Consider the following 25,416-nt stretch of genomic DNA (forward strand, 5'->3'; position numbering starts at 1 on the left):
TATGGTATTCAACACGGGCATTAGAGCGATGGCAATTCCTAAGATCACAAGCGGTATACGGGAAGTTGCGTGGCTCGAAAGGCGGATCGATCACCGAACGGTTTTCGTGGTGCGCGTGACTTTACCCTGGAGGGTGAAATGCGGTGTGCGCGCTTGTTGCAGCGGTTCGCGCAGTAAAATTTTCGTCTTCTTTGAGATGCTTTCACGCTTAGGTATTGCTAAGCTTGACAGTAGGTTCGCTAGCCTTGGGAAAGAAAGGACCGACGCGTCAACAGCTTCGGCGCGCACGGTGTCGCCGCTGCGCGTTGGTGCATCACTGGCTGCACAACCTGGCACGATTGAACACCAGTAGTTGTAATTTATGCCTGTGACTTTAGATTTATTCTTGGGAGCGACCTGGCGGACCATGTCAGGGATAAACAAAGTATGACATGTAGCGGTATACGAGCGGCGCGATGCGGTCGAGCCACATCGCTTTCTTGCGCAACGTAAGACTGCCATGACCTCGCCCATTCATATGGGAATGCGAAGCACTTTGAACAAGTTTTCTATCATGTTTTATAGGCCGCTTAAGCTCGGTGCAAAGTGGACAGAAAGAAAATTTTATGAATAAAAAGTTTTCAAAATATTACTTTGAAATTTTTATGGTGTTATCACAGAAGCACTAGTCCAGTTGCTGCGCTAATTGTAATCAAAATTCACAAAAAATCAAACAGTTGATTTCTAGAGCCACATTCCCCCTAAATTATTCGACATTCGATTCGATATTCGAAGCTAGATATTCGTATTCGATTCGTATTCGAAAAATTTGATATTCGCACACCCCTAATTTTAACACGAAAGTGTCTTACGCCGGGATACACCAAGATTTTACTGACGTCATATCCGTCACGGAAATGACGCCAGTACACCTTTGCCGAAGCGACCCGCCAGCAGGACGTCACTCGCCAAGCCCACCCACAAGATAGCCGCCTACCAGCAAATCATGCTCAGCTGCAGATTTCGCTGCACATTTCACTTTCGTGTTTTGCCGATACCTGTGACAGAGGAATCAACCACAGTTTTTTTTTCTCTCTTTCTGTGGCTTACCTTTATACGACATATATTAGTTTTGGCCTGATCTTCGTGCAGACATGGATATCTATAACTCCACACGTGTAAAGAAGGAAGGCGATAACAAATCCCGATCGTTAATTTAAACGACAATCCTGCAATTCACAGAAGGGTTTGAAACGTCGCTAAGATAAACATAAGATGTCAGATTCGCCCTTTAAAATCTCATTGGCGGAAGCTGCGCACGAGTAAAGAGCTTACCATATATATCCTCCAAACACGTGAATCTAAAATGTTTTATAAAACGTTTGACTTTAACAGGCACAAATTTACCCTCCTCTGTACGACAAAGCTTTTTTGTGAAGCCTTCCGGCACGACCAACACTGCGCACATGCACACACACGAAATCGAGACGCATTCAGGAGGAGTAGGATTGCTACTCGATGGTGGGGAAGAGGTGTGTCGCGACAACAACACCTTCGTTAAGGGAGAGAGAGAGAGAGAACAAAACTTTATTAAAAGAAAAGAAAACCGGGTTCCCCTCGTTAAGGGAAAATAACTGTATTTACATCACATTACAGACAAAACCCCTCAGATAGCCACCATCTTTCCTCGTCGTCCTCTTTTACCAACATCAGCACTTCACTTCTTTCTCCTCGGGGAAAAAAATTCCAACAGGGGTGTGCAGGGAATGAATTAAAAATTTTCACCCCCGTATGCGAACTAAGCCGCCGAAAAGAATAGGATTTTTAATCCTCAACGTTTTGCATGGGTATTTTTGGGGTGAAAAAATATAGCCGCCTTATAAAAAGAAGATCCCAAGGCATTACACTACAGAATTACCTGGTGTAAAACAAAGATGGTGAAGATCCCTAGCATTCGGCGTGTTGTGGTTGTCAGCCGAATACAGTGCGTTTTGTACTGCGACCGCGCAACTGTCGCAGACATCGCAAAGTAAGTCTCCCGATGCGCGGTGCTATAATTACATTTAATTTCTGTTTGTTCCACCCGTGAAACAATTTCTTTGTATGCATCCATGGCATGTTCTGTGGCGTTCTCTTACAGATGTTGTTCGTGCATGATAATGTGCGGCTATATACACTTGCATCGGCTTTCCCTGCACCATTGAAGTTATCTCGCTCTCTCTCTCTCTCTCTCTCTCTCTATATATATATATATATATATATATATATATATATATATATATATATATATATATATATATATATATATATATATATATATATATATATATATATATATATATATATATATATATATATATATATATATATATATATATATATATATATATATATATATATATATATATATATATAAGTAAAGAGTCGGATACACAGCAAGAACAATACCAAACAAGGTTTACTTACGTAGCGGCAACGGGACTTGCCTTCATCAGAGTAAAGTTACAAAGTTACATGATTTTGCTGTCGCAAACATTTCGAACACATTTCTTATATAGGTTTGCAGAAAACTGTGAGAGGAGCGGAAAATGTTTCGGAAATGGAGAGTCCTCTCGCGCTATGTGGATAATCTCATTTGCGACATTCCGCCCAGCTTTCCCTCCTTCATTAAGGATACCAATGACTTTCTCTCAGACATCTCAAAAATTGAAATTCCTGATAACTGCCTTCTAGTCACCCTTGATGTTGCGTCACTGTATACTAACATCCCCCATGAAGATGGCATCGCCGCTGTATCCCTTGCGTATGAGCAGTCATCGTGCGACAAACCTATCGATTCTTCTGCTCTCCAAACATTCCTTAGGCTTATTCTTGAACTTAACAATTTTGAGTTCGACGTAGTTCATTACGTGCAAGTCAGCGGAACGTCAATGGGAACTCGAATCGAACCTAACTACGTTAATATCTTTATGACTCACCTCGAATCAAACTTTCTTGACACCCAAAATTTAAAGCCAATGTACTATAAAAGGTATATTGATGACATATTCATGATCTAGCAACACGGTGAGGCGGAGCTCCTCACCTTCATTGAGGCATTTAACCTAGCCCATCCTAGTATTTCCCTTGCTCATTCCTATTCGGAACATAGTGTAAACTTTCTGGACGTCACCGTTACTACCTTCCAAGGTGGGCTTCAAACTAAACTGTATAGAAAACCGACAGACACGCGGCAGTATTTGCACTTCCGAAGTAGCCATGTCAGACACTGCAAGACGACAATACCTTACAGCCAAGCCCACCGATTTAGGAGAATTTGCTCAAACCAAGCCGACTTTGACTCAAACTGTCGAGAACTCAAGACCGCCCTCCTGAATAAAAAATACCCGGAAAAAGTTATCGACGACGCTATTGTGCGAGCCAACCAATTAGACCGTAAAGAAATCTGTAAGAAAAAAGCCCCGAACGAGAACCCGCAAACTAACTTAGTTTTAACCCACTCATCATCCGCTCCAATTAACACTCTAAGAAAAAAGGTGGTCAAAAGAGAGTCCCGGGCGCCGCGACTACCTTTTACGCTTGGTGAGTCAAAACGGAGTCACCGATCAGAGTCATAATTTTGGCGACTCTCTTTCGACTCGGTACGGGGCGCAACTTGGCGGGAGAGGGGAACCTAGTCGAGGAGCATAGAAAACAAAAAAAAAAGAGATGCCGCTCTTATTGGTCGCCGCAGGTGTGACGTCAGGCGTTTCCCGCGAGCAGACGAGCAGAGTGCTGCCACTGCTACTGATTTATCAGTAGATCTGCTGATGTTGTTCAATCTCTGCTGATTTAGTGATAAGAGTGCAAAATCTACTGATTTTTTTGCTTTCTGCACATCAGGTTACCGAAAACTACCCCAATTTTGACCTCAGCTCGAGTTAATGAGGGCGTCGCCACTTTTTCGGGAACCTATTCTGATTGGCTTTTCGTCAAGAACTGAAAGCCAACCAAAAAAAGAATTTGCTCCAATCCACGCTGGAAGGTGGTTGGAAAGCAAAGCTTTAAACGACACCCACAGCCATTGCCCATTAGAAGTCACTTGAATTCACACACGTGGCTCTACAAAGAGTGAAACCAGAGATTTTGCCAGCCATTACTTTGAATTCGCGGGGGGCGGTGGCGGCGTCCCGAACGCCACAGCATCGTCGGCCACGGCCGGGCTAGAGCGGCGGACGCCGCCGCATCCCCGCTGTAGCACGGCCGTGAGGCGGAAGAAACAAAAACTACCACCTCCCCTCGCGGGAACCCCTGTGTAGATGCGACGCATAGGGGGTTCACGTTGCAGCGTTGGACAGCGGAGGAACGGCGCTGGAACGATGGAGCGGAGCGACGCAGGCACCGCGTTTTATAGCGCGCATAACGGTGAGGGGACGCGCCGGCGCCAGTGCGTCTGCCGCGGCTATGACGCAACACAATCCAACACAATCCACTTTAATCCAATCCAAATCTAATCCAATCCAAGACAAGCCAATCCAATCGAATCCAATCCAATGCCCCTCGCGAGAGAGTGTTCGCTATCGGAGAGGAGAGGGGGTGAGCGGCGGAGAGCGAAGCTGGCGCGGCGAGGAGAATGGGGCAGGGCCGGACGCCGACAACAACGACGCCGACGCCGGATGGAGGGACAAGGCGGGTGAATGAGATGCGTGGCATCTAAAACGGAGAGGAGCGTCTTTCGGAGGGTGAGACAGCGGAACCTAGCCATCCTTATGTGCTAGCTTGTGGCTACACCACCGCGCGACACAAGCGCAGACACCGAAACGATTTGGCGTGTGAGCTTAGTGATTCCCATTTATACTTATTTAAGCAAGTGAGAGCTGAGGGAACTTTTATAATCGTATTTATCAGAACCAGTTTCTCCTTTTGCCTTTTGTAATACCTCTTAAAACAATAGGTATTCACCAATTTAAAAAACGGGGTCCCATACGTGGCAAGCTGCGGTCAAAAGGTAGCGTTTCTCTAGCGGCCAGATGTCCGTATGTGGTTTCCGCCCTGCAAACCAATCCTTAAAATATGTTTGCCGCACGGCCACTTAATCCAGTGGGGTGAGGGTTACCCTGGTGGTGCTGTCGAACAAGTTAATCAAGCCGTGCAAAGGCAGCGCGCAATGGACGCGAAGCTGCGCCAAAATAGGCCCAAAAACAACCGTCGCTAAAGCAGACGACAAAGCCGTACCGCCGACGCCGCCGCCGGCGAGCAGGCACTTTCGCGCGGGGAACGCTGGGTAAATTCGCCTTGCCATCTACAGTGTGCTCCGTGGATGAACCCCCCTCCCCCCGCCCCCGCCTCCGCCGCGTTGGGAGTTTGCTGCCCCGCACGCTACGAAAGAACCGTTGGCTGGCAGAGCTAGAAAGCTTTGCTTTAAAACTGTAGTTTCCGATACGATTTCATTGCGAACGCCTCAAAATTCAGTAGGAACGATGCAAATGCGTGTTTTATTATAACAATGTAATTAACATAAGGGGTATAAATAAAGGGTATAAGGGGTATTCAAGTCAGTTTAATGAAACTCACCGGAATTAACCAAATAAAAAATTGGGCCCATCTCCCCGCGAGGGGGACTCGAGTAAATGCGTCGCATAGGGGTTGGGTGTATTGCGTTAACGTTTAGTGTTTGGGGAGTTGGTGGTAGTGAATGCGTTGTATCAGCAGCTTCTTAAAGCGCGTTCGTAGCCTCCCATTCTGTGTTGGCTTTGTGGCGCAGTGGGTAGAGCACCATGTACATTGCGTTCCGCCCGCAGGGTCGGGGGATCAAAACCAGGCGCCGGATAGTATTTTTTTTATATAGTGTAAGGGGAGGGGTGCGGACTACGACTACGGACGTCAACGCGGGTGACATCGTGAGTTACTGAAATGCTCTGCATTTAAAACCGACGACAGTACCCGCCGTACACAGTTCAGTTGTTTGCGACACCTGAAAAGAAATAAAAAGAAAAGAACCATAGTTGCATTTGCGTATCTTCCCCCTACGCGGCGCCACCATACACGTGCACGAATTGGCTAACGAGCGTTAAAAAAGAAGTTGGAAATGAAAAGTTGCTTTTTCTTACTTGTTTTGAATAGAAAAATCTGCTGATTTCTGCTGAATTTTGAGCCAAATTTTAATGATTTCTGCTGATTTTTCAAGCGAAAATCTACTACTACTTTTTCTTTGCCTGTGGCAGCACTGGACGAGCAGCCGGAGTGGAAGTTTTTGAACTGCCTGCGCGCTCCGCCGGAGAGGCGTTCTTTGTGTTGTGACCGTTAGGGCGGTTTTCGTAACTACGTGGTCTCGCTGGTCAGTGTCGCGACAATTTTACAGTGCTTTTGCCGTGCTCCACGTGAGGACAGCGTCCATGATAAGGGAAGATATACGGACGGAGCTGCGGCAACACAGAAACTGCATCTGATAGAGGTAAGTGAAGTATTCACCACGGCGAGAGATTTTTCCTCGTGAAAAAACTTCGTGCACTCTGCGAATAACGCTCAATTGTGTAAGATATGCTGCTTTAATAGTATGCGGACAGTCGTGGCAGAAACGTCCAGCCTCATTTCTGCGTGAGTGGCAGGTTTTTCGACGGCCTCAGTATGCGAACAGGGCAGCATGACCGTTGGCGCGAGCCGCCGCCGATGGCTCGCCGCCGACGAAACGGCGACCTTGAACACGATGGCCGCTCCACGGCCAAGGCGCAGTGAAAGTTTGTTTTACTTCCTCTGGCGCTTTTATTTGACCCTGAACACGGAATGCTGAGTGCGCTTTGATGAATTTGGCTCAGGCTGACAGAGGGGCGAAATGTCAACATGAAAAGAAACGAGTAGGTGTTCGACATCGGCTTATTTCGGCGCCAAGCAGCAGTCACTTCGTACAAATGCGGGACGCGTATGTATTGGTAGAATATAATTTTGCGCGTACAGTCATGGACAATTCAAATACGAACCGCGGAGCGCACAGCCGAAGATCCCGGTGCCGTCACCTGGCAGCGGCCGAGGAAAACGCACGGACATGCGTTGTTGAGATATCGGGAGCGAGGCTGCGTGTCCCACTGCGATATGTTGCTGTCTGCTAGCTCGCATGTTTGCTTTGTCGCCATGCCGCAAGAGCGCTGACAACAATTGTTAGTGATCCGGCGCGAGATAGTAGGGTATCTACGGCCACTGTGTGCTCGGCTCACACGAGTGCCCGCTCCCCCTGTGTGCTGGCGTCACATTGCCGACATAGCTTTGCATGTAGGGTGCAGTAACTTGAGCAAATAACGATGGACATCTGGTTCGCACCCAAACCATGCTCAGTACTGCCCGCTCCGCAGATTTTACTAGCACTAATGGCCTGCCCTCCTCCCCTCCCCCAGCCCTCATTCTCACTATAATGTTTGCGAAGGTAAACTAGTGTTAAATAAGTTCCCTTTGATAACGGTTTAAAGTGTATCAACTGTTCCATTTCAGTGGCCATCAACCAAAGGAAACGCCGGGTACCTCGAGGAAGCTTGATTGATTGAAGGGTTTAACGCACCGACGCAACGCAGGCAATGAGGAACGCTGTAGTGGAGGGTTCCGGATTAATTTTGACCACCTGGGGATCCTTAACGTGCGCCGAAATCCCGTACACACGGACCTCGAGGAAGCTGGCGTAGCTTTGTGGTTAAATGGTACGGCGAGGCACAGTGAAATGCGGTTTTTATTTTTCAGCTTTTTCAGGTTATGATGTCTGAATACCGCGTCGGTAAGCTTACAGTGGCTGGTGCTAGAGGAATATACGCGGTGCGCAGAACGCTTTTAATGCTACTTCTGTGGCTGATTCTTGCGCAGAGACTGTGCTCGTTACTAGACCATTTCTATGTTTTGCTCGCAAGCCTGGTCTCGCCTGCTCCAGCAACGCGTAGATGTTTTGTTTTTTGTATAAACATGAAATTGCGCACCATCCTGCTGCAGCTTGCGCACCGTAAGCGTTTTGTTCATAGGCCGCCGGTCTAACGAAAGGTATATTAGCATTGTGTGGGCTTTGGAGTGAACTATTATTATGCGTTAGGGTGGCGCAAGAGCGTTTGCAAGGCCACATTCGTGAGCAAAAAGCGGGGAATATCCTCCTTAACGAGCACACGTACGTGGAAATCAGGCACAAGGAAGCAGGCAAGGAAATTTGTGTGCACGCCATGTCCGGCTATACCTAAGTATACTCAGCGTTATCTTGCACTAGATGACAATTCCTTTGTAGTACTATAGCTCCACACCGCTTTTGACTCGATTTATAATTGCCAACTTCACGGCGAAATGCAAATTCGGCCGCTTCGCGCTAGCTGAGCCGTCAAATAAACGTTTCTAGCGCTAGCCACCACAGCTACACTTCGGAAAAAAAGCCTAAAAAGCGTGAGCACTACAAACTCAAAGAACGAAAAAAAACCTGGTGGACAGCCCACGATCATTTTTTTTTTTTTGCATGGGGGTGCAACAACTCGCCTTAGACGGCGCAGGTGCGTTACGATAGGAAGGGAGAGCGAGAAGGAGGGAAGGAGCCGCCAACTGATGATGAGCGGCCGAAATAAATGTGCCGGCGGTATTTCTCTTTCACCTTGAGGAAAAGCCAACTTGGTGGGGAGGGGCGCATTCCTGCGTCATTTGCCGTTCGATATAGCGGGTTTCGCTTGTATTTTTATTCGATATAGACGTAATTTTTGCTATATTTTTCACTGCAACGATACTGTTACCGGAAGGAGTTCGACATACTGGATAAATCGATGAAAATGGTTTCCATCAGTTGGGTTCGGCTGTACAACTATAGTTTGTTCTCTTTACAGATGCAAAAGGTGTCAGCGCTACCGTTTGGTTGCCCCATTCGGTGAAGGAAAGAGAGGATGACATCTTCACGATACTGGTGAGAACAGTGAGCTTAATTTGCGAATCAGATGGCAACATTGGCAAAGGGCTCTTGGCTTGAGTTGCCCTCGGCATTAAAAATATTAGGGTGTACCCAATCTTAAACTAAAAGAAATGCTGTACATGTAAGAGAGAGCAACTGGGAAAAAATTGTTGCTCTTTAGAAAGGCTGGCTGACGTGTTTAGGCTTAACGTTTATGGTTACTTTGACCACCGGTAGCGAAATAGCCCTGACCATGAAATTTTTTGCTTTCCTAAAGGTGAAGTGCACTCAAAATTTCGGTTTCTTGATAACCTCAATTTTGTAACTTACCATTAAGAGAAGCCTTAACGGGAACTCCAGACCCTGGGAAGGAACCAGTGTGTTTAAGATATCAGCCAGCAAAGTAAAGCTTTGGGAAGATCCACAGTGGGGTAGTTGCTAGTGCTTTTTAACATCTTGAAGTAGCACAGACTAGATACAGACATGAGAAGTCGAAATGGACAGACAACAGCGCTTTGTAAATGGTTCGGCGTAACATGGTATTTACTGTGTAACTTGTCCTCATGTAATTTGTGAGTGCGTGACCTAAGCACCTATTCTTAAAAAAAAAATTTACTTCCACATAATCTGCGCTCCAAAAACGTTTTGCTGTGTTAGCTGTGTGCCAAGGGATAAAGCTGAACATAGCAAAAGTGCGAGAATGCAAATGCAATGGGTGAAGCAGGACATTTGCTAAATGGAACTGCCTGCTGTTATTCCAAAGAAGCAACGAATGTAGACGGAAGGGTCGGCGGTAGCTCAGCGTTTTTTCGGTCTCTTCGGTTATTTTGATCTTGTCACCAAGCGTGAGTGGCATTGGAAGCATTTGTTTGTTGTGCTCATCCAGAAAAATAAAAATTGACCTTGTGGCTCTGAGCACCCTTCACCGATTGTGAACTAACAGAAAAACAGGCACGAGCGGCTGCAGTCGCGATTGCTTGAGATAATGCCTTGAGCATACTGGGGTAGTAAAGAAACGAGTAGAAAAAAAGTGGTGCCACAAAGAGACAAGACGGGAGATAGCGCAATGTAAAAGGCTGTGGCTAGCGTTCCGTCGAGACGGAACGATATACAAGTGCTAAAGTTCCGTCCAGACGGAACAGAGCGCTGTGAGTTATCCTTCCCAGACGGATTACAACTGAGAGCTTAGCGTTCCGTCCAGGCGGAGCCGGCGTGAAATTTGTACAGTTCCGTCCAGGCGAAAGTAAAACCGGCTGATTAGACCCGACCTTGAGTATTCATATTTGGTGTAGGGGTTGCGCCTCGGAACCGCTATAAGGGTGTCAGGTTGCGAGTCATGCATCACATGAAGCTAGCTGCGTGTACTTGTGCGTTATACAACCGGCGTATTTAATGTGTAGGTTCTAAAGGCAGTTTGCTGCGACCCCAATGATTAATCATAAGAAGCGGGTCTTCGCATAACCGGGGGGTGTACTATAACTGAGCTTTCCCTGTAACTTATCATCGCAGGTATTTTAGTTATCAGTCCACGTGGCATACTAAAGACAGTCAGAGTAATAATTTATACATATTGATGGCTGTCCACATAAAGAACTTTTTTACAGCAACTAAATTTCAGCATTATTTGTCTTTTTTTTACAGGACCCAGATACTGCATACTCGCAACCGACTCTGCTGTACACGGGGAGCAGCCCACTGTGGTCCGACTCAATTAAGGTGGTGTGCGAACATGTATCCGTTAACGTCTTTAACTTCACGTCAGGAATCGCTCTTGTATGTGCCATGTACTGGGCATACAACCTGCAGTACGTGAAGTCTGCAAAGCAGACCTTTACAGTTTTGGAGGAACTGATGGTGGTGCGAAAGGGCGCATGCTTGAGCACCTTAATGCCGGCGACAAAGGTAGTCACTACCTTGAGAGCTCGTGCAGGGGCAGCGAGGGAATAAATACATTGTCCAGTGCCAGCAGATCAAGTGGTGGGTGTTGCAACGTATAGCCTCCGAGTAAATTTCTGTGTTCTAAAATGAACAAAATATTCTCAGGAAAATTATAACAATCATCAATTAATAATTCTTTAACACCCTTTTTTTAATGTTCATTTGCATTGCGCATGAGTGGTCAAAGTGGTCTTATCATAAAGCCGAACCTAGCTGTATGTATGAAATATGAATGTGTTCAAGATTACAATTTTATTAAGCAATAACACTCCCGAACTCTGTTTTGTGTATTTTATTGTCCTGTTTTCAATTTGCCAGTTGTATTGTTCTAGAATTTTTTCACTTCAGTTGTCTAAAGTGACATTTTCAAATATTTGTTATAATGTGGTTTTAAGAAAATTTGTGTTTTCATATTCACTTAATATTTTGTGAAGTTGTTGAGCCAGCAGCTGTTGGCTGATTACTGTTGTAGGGTTGTGTTTTGTATATGTGAGCTCAAGTGTTGCTTGTCCCGTTCAATGTTACAATTTGTTTTTTGAGACACGAATGTTGTCTAAGGTAATAATTTTGAATCTTGTATTTTTGACATTTCTTCTAGTCATGTATATGTTGTCTAAGGCAAACTCGTGATTTTTATTTCTTGTAACATTTTTTCTATAAATGTGGTTTTAAGAAAATTTGTGTTTTCATATTCACTTATCATTTTGCAAAGTTATTGAGCAACCAGCTGATGGCTGATCACTGTTGTAGGGTTGTGTTTTGTATATGTGAACTCAGTGTTGCTTGTCCCGTTCAATGTAACAAGTTTTTGTTATGTGAGACACAAATGTTAAGGTGATAATTTTGAATCTTGTATTTCTCACGTTTCTTATAGTCCATTGTATGTTGTCTAAGACAAAAACTCGTGATTTTATTTTGTATCAATTTTTTCTATTCATTGAGCCAATGCATAATTTAAAACGGTTGTAGGCTTTATTTCAATAAAATGGTTGTTTTGGTACTTTGCATTGATGTTTCTTGCATGTATGCATGGCTGTCCTTATAGGGTCATAATAGTATCTGTATGGTATTTTTTTATCCTATCGACTCTGAAGCGATTCTGTTTGCTCGAGTCGGAAAATAATCGACTGGACTTTTTCTTTGCAGATTTTCAGTGTCGGTGACGGTGCTGCAGAGTCCTGCATGCTCTATCTCAGGGGTCGCGGGATTCCCTTTCAGCAGATCAGGGCGACTTGGCTGGGGTCATGTAGTAGCCAAAGTAGCCAAGCGGGCTCTCTCTAGCCAAACGGAGAGTCTGTGTGACTACTTTTACTACTCGCAAAGTAGTCATGAAGACTCTCTTCGTTTGAAAATTAGGAGTCGAGGTGACTTCCCTTACAGAGTCCTGCATAGCCTTTTTTGACTCGGTCTAACAGAGTCACAAGACTCTTTTCCAAACAGAGTCAGGACGACTCTCATTGCTGGGCCATAACGTAGTCAAGCAGACTCTTTTTGTTTACTATTTCGGAGTCACCATGACTAATTTTCAGGACTCCTGCAGACTCACTTTTGACTCTACGTCACGACTCCCTCCCTAAGAGTCCCAGGACTCTGTTTGAAAGAGAGTCTGGTGACCCTCCCCATAAGAGTCCAAAGGTAGTCAATTCTGTAGCAAGCCAATGACTCTGTAAAATGAGTCAGTACTGACTACCTTTTTTTCTTAGAGTGAAGAGTGTCAACCGTGCTAAAAAAACATCACAATATCCTAATGCAAAGTGACCGCTTAAAAAGCATATTCCCCGAACCACCACGCGTTGTCTACCGGCGTAATAAGAATTTAGGTGACTTTCTTAGTAACTCTCGTATCAACCGACCGGCAACTACTGGCTGCACGCCCTGCAATAAACCCCGATGTAAAGCGCGCCACCAGCACGGCTTCAGACTACTACGTAAATATAAAAGGTAACTTTAACTGTGACTCCGCTAATGTCGTATATCTTCTAGAGTGCACTGTTTGTAGGCAACAATATATCGGCCAAACTGAAACGCCCTTCCGAATACGGTTCAATAATCACCGCTCTCATGCAAAAAGCTGCCCTTATTTGCCCCTGTCAAGACATGTGAACAGTCCCGGGCATGCATTTGAACATCTCAAAGCAACGATTTTAGAATCCGCCTTCAAAACGCACCACGACCGCGAGGTTCGGGAATCTTATCTCATTTATAAGTTTGGGTCAGCCACACTTGGAATAATGAAAGTTGCGGAAAACTAACGTGCTCATCTCTAGATTAAAATTAGCGGCTTCATAATTTTTATAACTGTGTTCATTATTCCTACCCTCGAGTTTCCCATCAGAATTCGCAGAAACTCTCATAATACAGCAGCTTTATTAGCCTAATGCGGCTCAACAATGCCATTTGTCCTGGGGAAGGAGGCCTCGTTCCCACCACCACTTAAGAATGTTTAACTTTTTGTGATCTATTCATGTTTAACCTTTTGTGACCCTACCTATTTCCTGTCCAGTTGCTAGCTTCTGTGAAATGCTCTTTTGTGCCCCCTATCTATTCTCTTCATCCGCGGGGGGCACACCCATCTTCGCTTCCGCCCCACCCAGTCTCCCCAGCCACTGAATACCTTACTGTATACTCTTCCCTTTCTTTTCAAACCGCGTGTCCAGTTTCCCCCATTGTCTGAACTTGCAGCCCGCGCGGCATACGTTGACCCGTCATGGTGCAACCTTGAACGCTGCATTGTTAACGCGACCCCTTTTTCTCTCTCTCGCTCCCCACACCCCCTTTTTTTGTTGTTGTAACATAGGCGTAGCCCGACTGTATGCACACTCTCCATTTCCGAAACATTTTCCGCTCCTTCTCACAGTTTTCTGCAAACCTATATAAGAAATGTGTTCGAAATGTTTGCGACAGCAAAATCATGTAACTTTACTCTGATGAAGGCAAGTCTCGTTGCCGCTACGTAAGTAAACTTTGTTTGTTATTGTTCTTGCTGTGTATCCGACTCTTTACTTATACTACTTCTGCGCGCTTTGTGAGTTTATCTTTCTCTAGATTTATATATATATATATATATATATATATATATATATATATATATATATATATATATATATATATATATATATATATATATATATATATACAAGAGAAGAAAAACTTCGAACAAGGTAAAAGCACGATTGTGGCCTACGTTTCAGCACAGAGAATTTGCTTTCCTCAGGGCAATCTCTCGCCTGGCAGGCACGGTTTATATAGGGGTAGGACCCCAGGTGAAAGGAGAGAGAAAGATGGAAGGGAAATTGAGCAAGCTGATTGGTTTGGGAGTGTGTCGGGGGAGAGATTGAGGGGCCAAGAAGGTTGCCTAGTTTAAGCCGCGAAGTAGGTCACACGGAAGTCAGCTGGTGGTTGATATTCGTGGAATTTTTGGAGATAAAGGATGAGAGGGTGTTTATTGACCCGCCGGGGGGTATATCTCAGAACCGCCGGAAGCAGACCAGGCGGTGAGGGTGGGGTCCTTATCAGAAACTATCTGCAAGCCTCAGGTCAAAAGAAAAGATAGAGACGGGGGGAAGCTAACTAGGTCAAGGAAAAAAGAAAAAAAAGGAGAAAAAAAACAGGGAGGGAAACCACATAAACCCACACACAAAAGAAAAAGCAATGACCCAGCAACTGAAATGGCACGTGTCACCCACGGCAACATTCCTGGAACAGGCCTGTCCTGAAACTCAAAAACGAAAAGATAAAGTTAGAGTGACGTACGGGGCACAAGACCACGGGGAGTAAAAAAAAAGAGAAATAAAATAAATAAAATTGAATTCCAAAAGCAAAGGTTGGAGGGATGAGGGCGAGTATTAAGCTAGACGCTAAGGAATGAAAAAAAAAGAAATTAGGTGACCAGGTACAGAGCAGAGTGAACGGTCATAGTCTTTGGATGAGGTATATGCACGAAAATGCCTAATGCTGTATTACCGGGGAATATCGCAAGGATTCCAAGTTGCCCTTAGACGCATTAATTCCAGCAGGTTCCATGGAGTTGAATTTGTGAATTAAGTAGGATTCTCGGTATTTCCTGTCCCTAGGAGACTTAAGATTTGACTGAAGTATATATAACTTAAGGTCATCAAAATTGTGGCCTGGTTGGTTGAAATGCTGCGCTACAGCTATGGAGGATTTGCTAAGAGCATCTGCCCGGTGAGCATTAAGCCGTAGGCTCATAGGTTGACTCGTTTCGCCTATGTCCGCTCTTTCCAGCCCCTACAGGTGGCGCTGCGAAAAACGGCAATGGCGGACGAGACGGTGATCCAATCCCGGTAGCAACATGCGTGCCAGCATCAGTAGCGGCCTGAAAGCCCATTGCTCCGCTTGAAACGACTACTTTCTTGAAAAATAAACGCATGCATACGTTGCTGATCGCGAGACAACATTCGATTTGTTTCAGGGTGTCCGCTGCGGTGGGAAAAGCGCTGTGTGCGAGGCAATCCGCTGCGCATGGCTCGGCCGCACGGAAGTGGTTTGAGAACAACCCCACCTCATTGGGCAAAGAACCTGGTACAGATTGTGCAACGCTAAGTTTTGGGACATTATTGCAGTGTACGTCATCGCAGTGTACGTTTTACTTCAGGCGTGTTCGTTTCCGTGGGTACAAACTAAGCAGAAGCCCGTGCGCACCATGCGCGGGCGATATGTGCGTATTGCGGTGTTTTACTTGGGTGTAGTAAAACCAGTTATGACATTGCGCAGTAAAACGGCGAAGACGAGGCACCCATTACGTCATATCAAGTTGTATACAAACGAACGAGTTAGCATTATATGAAAATATAATTATTGTACGCCCACGTATTTACGCGTGCAGGTAGCTGACACTGGCGTGTGACATTGAAGTGTACACTGTTAAAATACAGGCCTTTACAGGTGCGCTTCTGGCTTGTGACAATTCAAGAGGAATCTCCTGGCTGAAATTACGTTATTTTGACTTGACGGCGGGTAAGATTTTCAAGTGTGTCGATGCTTATTACCAAAACGAAAACGGGAGCTACCAAATGCACTCAAGAGCTCGCATCTGACCTACCAGACCCATTTACAATATTGACATTTCTTAAACATCTTGCTCCGACACAATTATTTATATATTCAGTCATTAATCAATAAACGCATCCCCACATTCGCTTCTCGCGTTCGTGTACGTGCAAAAAGTTTTAATTTGTTTGCGTGCAAATGCAAGCGGATTGGACAGCCTTTGCTACTTATATGTTTGAAAGCAGTGGAATTGAGCCAATTTAACAACAGATAAGCGAAGATCGGCTGACACATTATGCGGCAGTAAATGTAAATAGCACCCGAATAGGACGATCACAAGGTTATACAAAAAGCCTACAAAATAGGAGTCCTCACAGCAAATAACTATTAAATGTGGCAGCCGTAATTAAGTAAAAAATAATGAAGGCCACACGTATGCACACGTGGGTCCGAAAGACTTCCGTTTTTCTCCGTAGCAGACACCGATGAGTCCCAAAACTCTTTGTTCGTTTACCTGCAGCTTCTATAGCTTCAAGAAAGTTTAGAGAATACGAACACTCGTTCAGCCTATATTTTCAGATTATTTGTACGGCATTGTCGATTACTATAATTGCGATTTCTATTTTCCTTTCGCTTCTGCGAGCCCGCTCGGATGCCGCCGGCCGCCTGCACCGGAGCGACCGGTCCGCCGATCACCGTCTCCCGGCTTCGCACAAATTCCGCGCGGCGTCACTAGCGTCGCTGGAAAGAGCGAATACTGTTTGTGGCACATTGAGCATTCCAACATATACACAATGTTGGATGAAGTGCACGTAAAACTTGAATTAATCTTGTGGACATAATTACTGGCTGTTCTTTTTACAACGCAGTCTGTTTGCAGGTGCCTACAAGTCTTGCATCTGGGGCGGGAGCAGCTGGCTATGACTGGTTGCTTTGAAGGCCCTGTTTTAGAATGCACTAAAATATCTTTTAGATTGCTGTTTCTCCGGTAGGTAACCCTTGGTGCTTCCGGGAAAGTCTTTTTAAGTCGGTCCTGTTTACCTACCGGAGAAACAGGAATCTAAAAGATATTTTAGTGCATTCTAAAACAGGGCCTTCAAAGCAACCAGTCATAGCCAGCTGCTCCCGCCCCAGATGCAAGACTTGTAGGCACCTGCAAACAGACTGCGTTGTAAAAAGCACAGTCAGTAATTATGTCCACAAGATTAATTCAAGTTTTACGTGCACTTCATCCAACATTGTGTATATGTTGGAATGCTCAATGTGCCACAAACAGTATATAGGCGAAACGAGTCAACCTATGAGCCTACGGCTTTATGGTCACCGGGCAGATACTCTTAGCAAATCCTCCAGAGCTATAGCGCAGCATTTCAACCAACCAGGCCACAATTTTGATGACCTTAAGTTATATATACTTCAGTCAAATTTTAAGTCTCCTAGGGACAGGAAATACCGAGAATCCTACTTAATTCACAAATTCAACTCCATGGAACCTGCTGGAATTAATGCGTCTAAGGGCAACTTGGAATCCTTGCGATATTCACCGGGAATACAGCATTAGGCATTTTCGTGCATATACCTCATCCAAAGACTATGACCGTTCACTCTGCTCTGTACCTGGTCACCTAATTTCTTTTTTTTTTCATTCCTTAGCGTCTAGCTTAATACTCGCCCTCATCCCTCCAACCTTTGCTTTTGGAATTCAATTTTATTTATTTTATTTCTCTTTTTTTTACTCCGCGTGGTCTTGTGCCCCGTACGTCACTCTAACTTTATCTTTTCGTTTTTGAGTTTCAGGACAGGCCTGTTCCAGGAATGTTGCTGTGGGTGACACGTGCCATTTCAGTTGCTGGGTCATTGCTTTTTCTTTTGTGTGTGGGTTTATGTGGTTTCCCTCCCTGTATTTTTTTTCTCCTTTTTTTTTCTTTTTTCCTTGACCTAGTTAGTTTCCCCCGTCTCTATCTTTTCTTTTGACCTGAGGCTTGCAGATAGTTTCTGATAAGGACCCCACCCTCACCGCCTGGTCTGCTTCCGGCGGTTCTGAGATATACCCCGCGGCGAGTCAATAAACACCCTCTCATCCTTTCTCTCCAAAAATTCCACGAATATCAACCACCAGCTGACTTCCGTGTGACCTACTTCGCGGCTTAAACTAGACAACGTGAGGGTTCGAGCTAGTTGGTACTCCATAGTGAAAATTTAAAGCGCAACAAATTTAGACACAAGACGAATGACACAGGGACAAGCGCTTGTCCCTGTGTCATTCGTCTTGTGTCTAAATTTGTTGCGCTTTAAATTTTCATTAAACTAGACAACCTTCTTGGCCCCTCAATCTCTCCCCCGACACACTCCCAAACCAATCAGCTTGCTCAATTTCCCTTCCATCTTTCCCTCTCCTTTCACCTGGGGTCCTACCCTTATATAAACCGTGCCTGCCAGGCGAGAGATTGCCCTGAGGAAAGCAAGTTCTCTTTGCTGAAACGTAGGCCACAATCGTGCTTTTACCTTGTTCGAAGTTTTTCTTCTCTTGTGTTCTCTACCATCTTCAAAGTTCTACTACTCCCTATATATATATATATATATATATATATATATATATATATATATATATATATATATATATAGTATAAGTAAAAAGTCGGATACACAGCAAGAACAATAACAAACAATGTTTACTTACGTAGCGGCAACGGGACTTGCCTTCATCAGAGTAAAGTTACATGATTTTACATGACTTTAGTTACATGATTTTACTAAATGCATGTAACTAAAATCATGTAAATCATGTAGTAAAATCATGTAACTTTACTCTGATGAAGGCAAGTCCCGTTGCCGCTACGTAAGTAAACATTGTTTGTTGTTGTTCTTGCTGTGTATCCGACTCTTTACTTATACTATTTCTGCGCGCTTTGTGAGTTTATCTTTCTCTAGATCTATATATATATATATATATATATATATATCAGGGTGTCAAACCGGAACCGAACCGAACCGAAAACCGGAACTGAACCGAAAAAAGAAATAACGGTTACCGGTTTATGCCGAAATGGTTCGACCCTCCGAGGTTGATATTGCACAGACAATGCAATTCAGGCCTTTTTTCTTTCACGTACCTTCGTACCCGCTCGTGCACTTTCCCCTCCAGACAATTCACGCTCTATGTAACAACAGCGGAAATGAATGAGCAACAATGCAGCAATGGTCTGTTGCTGCTGGAAGCGCGAGCGTAGTGCAAGCTGACCAAACGAAATGTCATTCTCGGCAGCTTGCAGGGGATAAAAAACGACTTTGCCCTTCCTTAGCTGCGACTTTATTGGAGCGATAAGGCTGCAGGAGTGCTCCACTGCGCAACAGCGACAGCCCAAACCCGATCTGTGCAAACTTTTTGCATTTCATAATTTGTTTAAAAGGTCCGACACCTGCAAATTGTTAATACTTGACAGGTGTGACCGCAGAAGCTGCTGAGTGGCTAAGCCGTGCGGCTGATGCAGTTTTGTATCTTTAAGATCTGCTTTTTTTCGAAGGTGCACTTGTACTGACTGCCCAACTCGCTACATTACTTCTACTGCTAGTCGTTCCGGAGGGGAGTACTGCTGTGGACGAATTAAAGAGCGTCTAGCCAAAAAAAGTCCCATCTCATATGCTCCGCGCGTCAAATTTCCCTTTCATTTTGTAACAGCATAATCTCTTATAAGATTCCGCAATGTAGCACACGGAACGATGGCAGGGGTTCAGGCGGTACGATGACATACTGGTTGTAATGCACTCATCCGGTATAGCTACCGCAAAAGGAATTGCAGTGGTCAGAGCAATAATGCAGTGACAGAGCGTTAACTGAAACTTACTTTTAACAAAAGTGTGGCTAACACATTCGATAAGGTGACAGCTAACAAATTAATAAGGGTGACCAAATAATCTAATTCATTGGTAGTATATATGTGCCTGTGGTATGATTTTACAGTTTTGTTACAAATATAAAAAAATGTACGCCAATGGTTTATGCAGGCCTAAATTTAAGGTTTCAAGGTTATCGTGATGGGCGATTCCATAGCGACGATTGCGATTTCAATAAAAAAGGAAAAGGCAGAAAATATATCCCACCGTCATACCTCTTCGTGGTGGCTTTATGAATAGTCGCTAGGAGAACATAAGGACTGGGCGGGAAAGTAGGTGGCAAATCGTCGCCACTTCATTTGTTTTTCTAATATCTCGTAATTGTTTAAACTTTGCTTTGCAATTGCACCACTGACCTTGGGGAACAACAGCATTTTGAATTTTTGTTTGTATTTTGATTTGACTGTCGTTTTAAAGTAATAAATGTTTTCTTTTTAAATTCAGTCGTAATTCAACTCATCGAACCGGTTCAAGCTCCTGAACCGGTTCGCGAACCGGTTCGGTGATTTTGTCGAACCGGAACTGAACCGGAACGAAATGATTTCGCCTGAACCTGAACCGCAACCGAACCGGTATTTTTTTCGGTTCGACACACTGGTATATATATATATATATATATATATATATATATATATATATATATATATATATATATATATATATATATATATATCCCAACACATAGCCTGATGCATTCCAACATTGTTTTTCGTCAATATTTTGTTCCTCATAAAAAGACTTGCGTTCTTGTGGAGAAATATAACACATATCTTGACTTGATATTTTCATATCATCATATTTTCCTCAGATAGTAAAATAATGTCACTGCCTCATAGAAAGTAACAAAGTAGTTCATCTTTCTTTTTCTTTGTTCATATCAAAATACGTTTCACGCTGTGAGGAACGTGTGTTGTGTATGTGTGAGTGGTATAGGGGCTGGAGACACACACGAAACGAAATCGTCAGTAGCGCCCGAAATACAACCATTAACAACTTCGCCAAAAATGTTAGAGGAGCTTTGCCAACGTTGCGTCCATGTCATTGACCGAGAGTCTGGGTGCACACTTTGTACGCTAAATTCATTCCTGGCACCCGCTATTCGAGTGAAGAACAGCCGTAGCTCGGCAGCACCAACCTGGGACGCCGATTGGAAGAAGAATGAAGACTAGGAGGGCAAACATGACTTTCTGCATTTTCTCTTCCTGCTTTCTTGCCCTGGAAATTAAAACACGGAGGTAAATATTTCACAGAGCCTAAACATCAGCGTTAATGTTCGCTCTCGTGTGTTAGCGAAACACAAGGCACACAAACTGAGCCACGATAAAAAAAAAATGGCAGCATCTCCACTCCGTGGATGACGCCGAGGGCGCGGAGTACGAGGACTCGAAATGACATCCAACTTGCACCCCGAGTGACATCCTATTTGCGTCCCGACTGTCATTCGATTTGAGCCGTGAGTTGTACCTTGATTATTCTCTAAATGAGACTGCAACTCACGGCTCAAATCGAATGACGGTCGGGGCGCAAATCGGGCGGTGTACGCACGGATGGACGCGGACGGACATCGGGAGGTCCTACGGTACTTGGCACAGTTACAGGCGAGGGAGTAAGCCGTTTGAATCTCGGGCGGTACCAACTCACGGTCGTAGCCCAATGGGTAAGACGAATGACACTAACTCTGTCTGGTCTACCAGGCACAGGCGCGAATCCTGCCGGTGCCTTTGTGATTTTTTGCGATTGTAAATGCTATGCGCACGGATGCGGACGCACGTTGGTGCTCCGCACCTAAAAAAACTAATTTTCACACGATGGCGGTTAAGAAGCGCGTACTTAACCCTGTAATGCCGAAACAATATAAACAATAGGTGAAATTTTAATGAATTTTTACATTGTAGTTTGTGACTGAAAGAATAAAGAAACGCGAAGAAATTGTTTTTCTCCCATGGTTATAAAATTACATAATGTATCACAAACGCATAAAAACTAAGTATATATATATATATATACCTAAATATACAATGTAGGTATACATGCAGCATATACCCGTTTAATTGCAGGTATATGTATAGCTACATATAAAGTAGGTCTATAATGTGTCATATACCCCTTAAAAGTGTATCATACACCCTTTGAAAGTAGGAGTAGACCCACCCAGCGCGCTTACGGTGGAGGAATAAATTTTTCAAACAGTATTTTGGACTCCATGCGGCCAGTTATCGAGCTATAGGTTTTTGATAAATACTTAGGAGGTATCAGAAATGATACATCGGGCATTTCTTGGCGGTCCAAAGGCCCAGGTGCGAGTAAAAAAATCCGAAAGCTGGCGGATCTTATATGATATGTTGGACATTACAGGGTTAAAACGGAGAAACAAGAAAAACCTTCCTTGTTAGTATTTATCCTTGAACGACAGCAAAGGGGTCAAGTGGCGAATACCTCGTTTTGAACTTACCTGTGAAGCGCCAATTGTGATCGAAGAGAAGTATACGGAGAGCTCAAAAGGCGGTTAAGCCAGCTCGGCAGTCTCTCTTATTGCGCCCCTTCCCACGCACCTCTCTCTTATCTCGCTCTCCTCAAGCTAGTTACGCTTCGAGGCTCCTCGTAAACTCTCCAACTGCGCCTCGTTTAGATGGCTGTCACCCTACATCACTAGCCGCAATTGTTGCTACTTTAAAAGGGCCGACCCTTCAATAACGTTCCCACGCGGGAGGTTTCCATTTTCTTTGCAGCTATATTGCTTCCGCAGGTTTTTCTCTCCCGTTATTTTCCAGTGCACGTCTTCGGGACCAAATTGGAAACTCGCGTGTGTACACACTGACAACAAAAAGGCCACTGTCGTCAGGGTGAAAATCACCCGCGTCGATCGAAACTATTCGCAAGTAACTAGTAACTCACCTTCAACGGGCTAAGAGAAAGATACACCGTCACAGTATACGGCCATTCGGTTCCCCGTTAAATGCGTGGCACGCAACACGGGACGAGCGACGTCTTTCAATAACTATGTTTTCAGCTGCAATCGAAGCGTCTCTCGTTGGATTTGCTTCAAAACTCACCGATGCCGAATAAATTTCACCCTTCGAAAAGAAGACGGGAAAAAAGGCGGTTGACGGTTCCCACACACAGCTGTTTACGATATGCGGCGAGGCCTACGGTGTGTTTATAATATAAATATATACAAACACGTGCGAGATTGGGGGAAGCGTCGTGCCGTGGGGTCGTATATGTGTCGCGCCGCATTTCCGTTAGCATGACAGTCGGTTCACGATTTCATAAACGTCGCCCGGGCGCAGCTTAGGCAAGCGAACCTGCTGCGCGGTGCAATCAAGATATGAAAGGGTGAACACTTGCGCGCTCATCACGTCTTGATACGTGTCACGTGCCTCATAATTGGGCACTCTCATTAGGCGACAGGCTACAGCTGCCGGGTAACTGTCGATCTGTGTATGCGCTTAGACTCTGGCCGCGGAAGCCTGTCGCGTTGTAATGTAACATTCGTTGGCTGGTAATTCGGTGTTTCGAGGGGTTCGGACCAAATATTGGTCGAGGCTTTTCGTGCTGCATTCTTTTTTCCTGGTGGGAAAGGTCACTATGTGCCTTCCTAATAGCGACCCTGAAGACGAAGTATGCGAGCGCAAAACCTTTTGTGCATGTTCACATTGCTTAGCCCGCAGATAGTTTTCAGCAAATTCAGGGCGAAAAACAGGTACATAAAGAAAAATTACAGCATTCATTCATTTAAAATTCACGTTGGGTAAGTTTATTCTAAAATAAATGTTTTAGAGAGAAACTAGGAAAAAACTCCCACCTCCCCTCGCGGGAACCCCTGTGTAGATGCGACGCATACGCGGAGTGGCGAAGGGACCACGTTTTATAGCGCGCATAACGTTGAGGGGTCTGCGTAAGCCGGTCCCAGTCGATGACGACGTTGGCGTACTTGTAAAGCGGCGTGGACTCTAGGTGTTTGAGCCAAGCGTGGATGTTGCTTCGCCGGAGAACGGCATACCGGCTATATGCGCAGCGCGCCCGAAGGAGAGGAAACCGCGGAAGAGAGAGTACTGCACATGCGCCGGCCCCAGCGCGTCTTCCGCGGATATGACGCAACACAATCCAACACAATCCACTTTAATCCAATCCAATCCAATTCCAATCCAAGCCAAACCAAGCCAAGCCAAGCCAAGCCAATCCAATGCCCCTCGCGAATGAGTGTTCGCTATCGGAGAGGAGGGGGGGTGAGCGGCGGAGAGCGCAGCGGGCGCGGCGAGGAGAATGCGGGAGGGGCGGACAACGCTGACGACGACGACGACGACGCCGGAGGGACAAGGCGAGTGAATGAGATGCTCTGCATCTAAAAAGTGGACGCCATCCCGCCCTGCGTAAGTAGATGTTCAGCGAAGCTATTGTAAACCACTACACATGCTGACCGGGGGGGGGGGGGGGGGTATCAAATGTTCCACGTTGTCCTGGCGGGCTTGTCGCTTGCACTCGACTTCTCTGGAGGAAAATGCTAGGTCCTGACGCATGCGCTCAGAGTTTTGGGCAAAAACTGCTGGGTCCTGCCTATATCTGACGCATGCGCTACCCTCGAATGATGTCAACCCCCACCCTTTCGAGAGCAGCCAGACCTAATTTTACCTGAACCCACTGGAGAGGGGGAAGGGCGGTTCCATTGTTCACCTGCGCCTTATCATAGATCATGCGGGTTCGATGCTTGTTTTGTGGGGGTTTTTTTCTTTACACGAATACTGAACTCTATGCTGCACGCCTGATTAGCCTGACGCATGCGCTTTGCGTCTTGGGCGAGAACTGCTGGGTCCTGTCTGGCTTTTTTGTTTACGACACGAAATTTTTCTACCAAAGAGAGGCTAACAGCTTCGCTGTAAAAACCTATGTTGATTCAAGTGTCGTAGGAATCGGTAAAACACGAAAGTGAAATGTGCAGCGAAATCTGCAGCTGAGCATGATTTGAGAGTCCGCGGCTGTTTTGTGGGTGCGCATGGCGAGCGATGTCCTGCTGGCGGGTAACTTCGGCAAAGGTGTACTGGCGTCATTTCCTAGACGGATATGACGTCAGCGAAATCTTGGTTTATCTCGGCATAAAACACTTTCGTGTTAAAATATAAAACCTGTAAACGAACAACCCTAAGTATAACGTAGTTGATGTTGATGATGATGATTGCTATTGGTTTCCCCTTTGTAGCGGGTGATGACATGTCATCTTACCAAAAAGTGCGAATATACCTGTTTTATACTCTTGCTTTAAAGGGACACTGAAGTGAATTTGTCAAGCTCCCGTTTTTGCTTGAACTGTGTAGACTGGCTCAAATTAGCACACTTTTCATCGTTTATTCGGTTGACAAATCGGTAATTATTTTACAAAGCGCGAAAGAAGAAAAACTACCATGCGCGGTTTGCGGCGGCCGCACCAACTAAGCTGTGACGTTGCGAGGAGGGGGCACGTTGATTGGACGATGCCCAAGGTTAGCAATCAAACAAGTTTCGGTTTCGGTTTCGGTTCTGTAAAACATAACCAATGGCTTTGTTGGATGGGCATTCTCAATATCTCAGTAATCATCGTACCGCGCTTCTGCCATGTTTTCGGATGTAAAATGCATAAGATAAGCCTCCCAGGACGGCTTGGAATCGTAGCATTCACTAGCCGAGGCCTACGCAGTGCATGAACGCCCTCTGCGTCCCCGCAGACGCACAAATGCATGCGCTTTTCC

The 25,416-nt window shown here is 45.1% G+C and overlaps 2 long non-coding RNA genes across 2 annotated transcripts in view; one reads left to right on the forward strand and one right to left on the reverse strand.

Annotated features, from left to right (window-relative positions):
- Positions 1 to 22,182, reverse strand: part of LOC144144351 (uncharacterized) — a 34,338-nt gene extending 12,156 nt beyond the window's left edge. The window contains exons 1-2 of the long non-coding RNA XR_013317222.1: positions 22,146 to 22,182; positions 20,829 to 20,908 (exon numbers count right to left, since the gene is read on the reverse strand). This is a non-coding gene — a long non-coding RNA (uncharacterized LOC144144351). The remainder of the gene's footprint in view (positions 1 to 20,828; positions 20,909 to 22,145) is intronic.
- On the forward strand, positions 6,208 to 12,177 carry LOC144144352 (uncharacterized). The gene is made up of 3 exons (XR_013317223.1): positions 6,208 to 6,412; positions 8,790 to 8,866; positions 10,493 to 12,177. It is a non-coding gene; the product is annotated as an uncharacterized LOC144144352 (long non-coding RNA).
- Positions 22,183 to 25,416: the final 3,234 nt, after the last annotated feature.

Source organism: Haemaphysalis longicornis, unplaced genomic scaffold (genome assembly GCF_048455015.1).
Source record: "Haemaphysalis longicornis isolate Haplotype H1 unplaced genomic scaffold, Haemaphysalis longicornis Haplotype H1 scaffold_7, whole genome shotgun sequence".
Lineage (NCBI taxonomy): Eukaryota > Metazoa > Arthropoda > Arachnida > Ixodida > Ixodidae > Haemaphysalis > Haemaphysalis longicornis.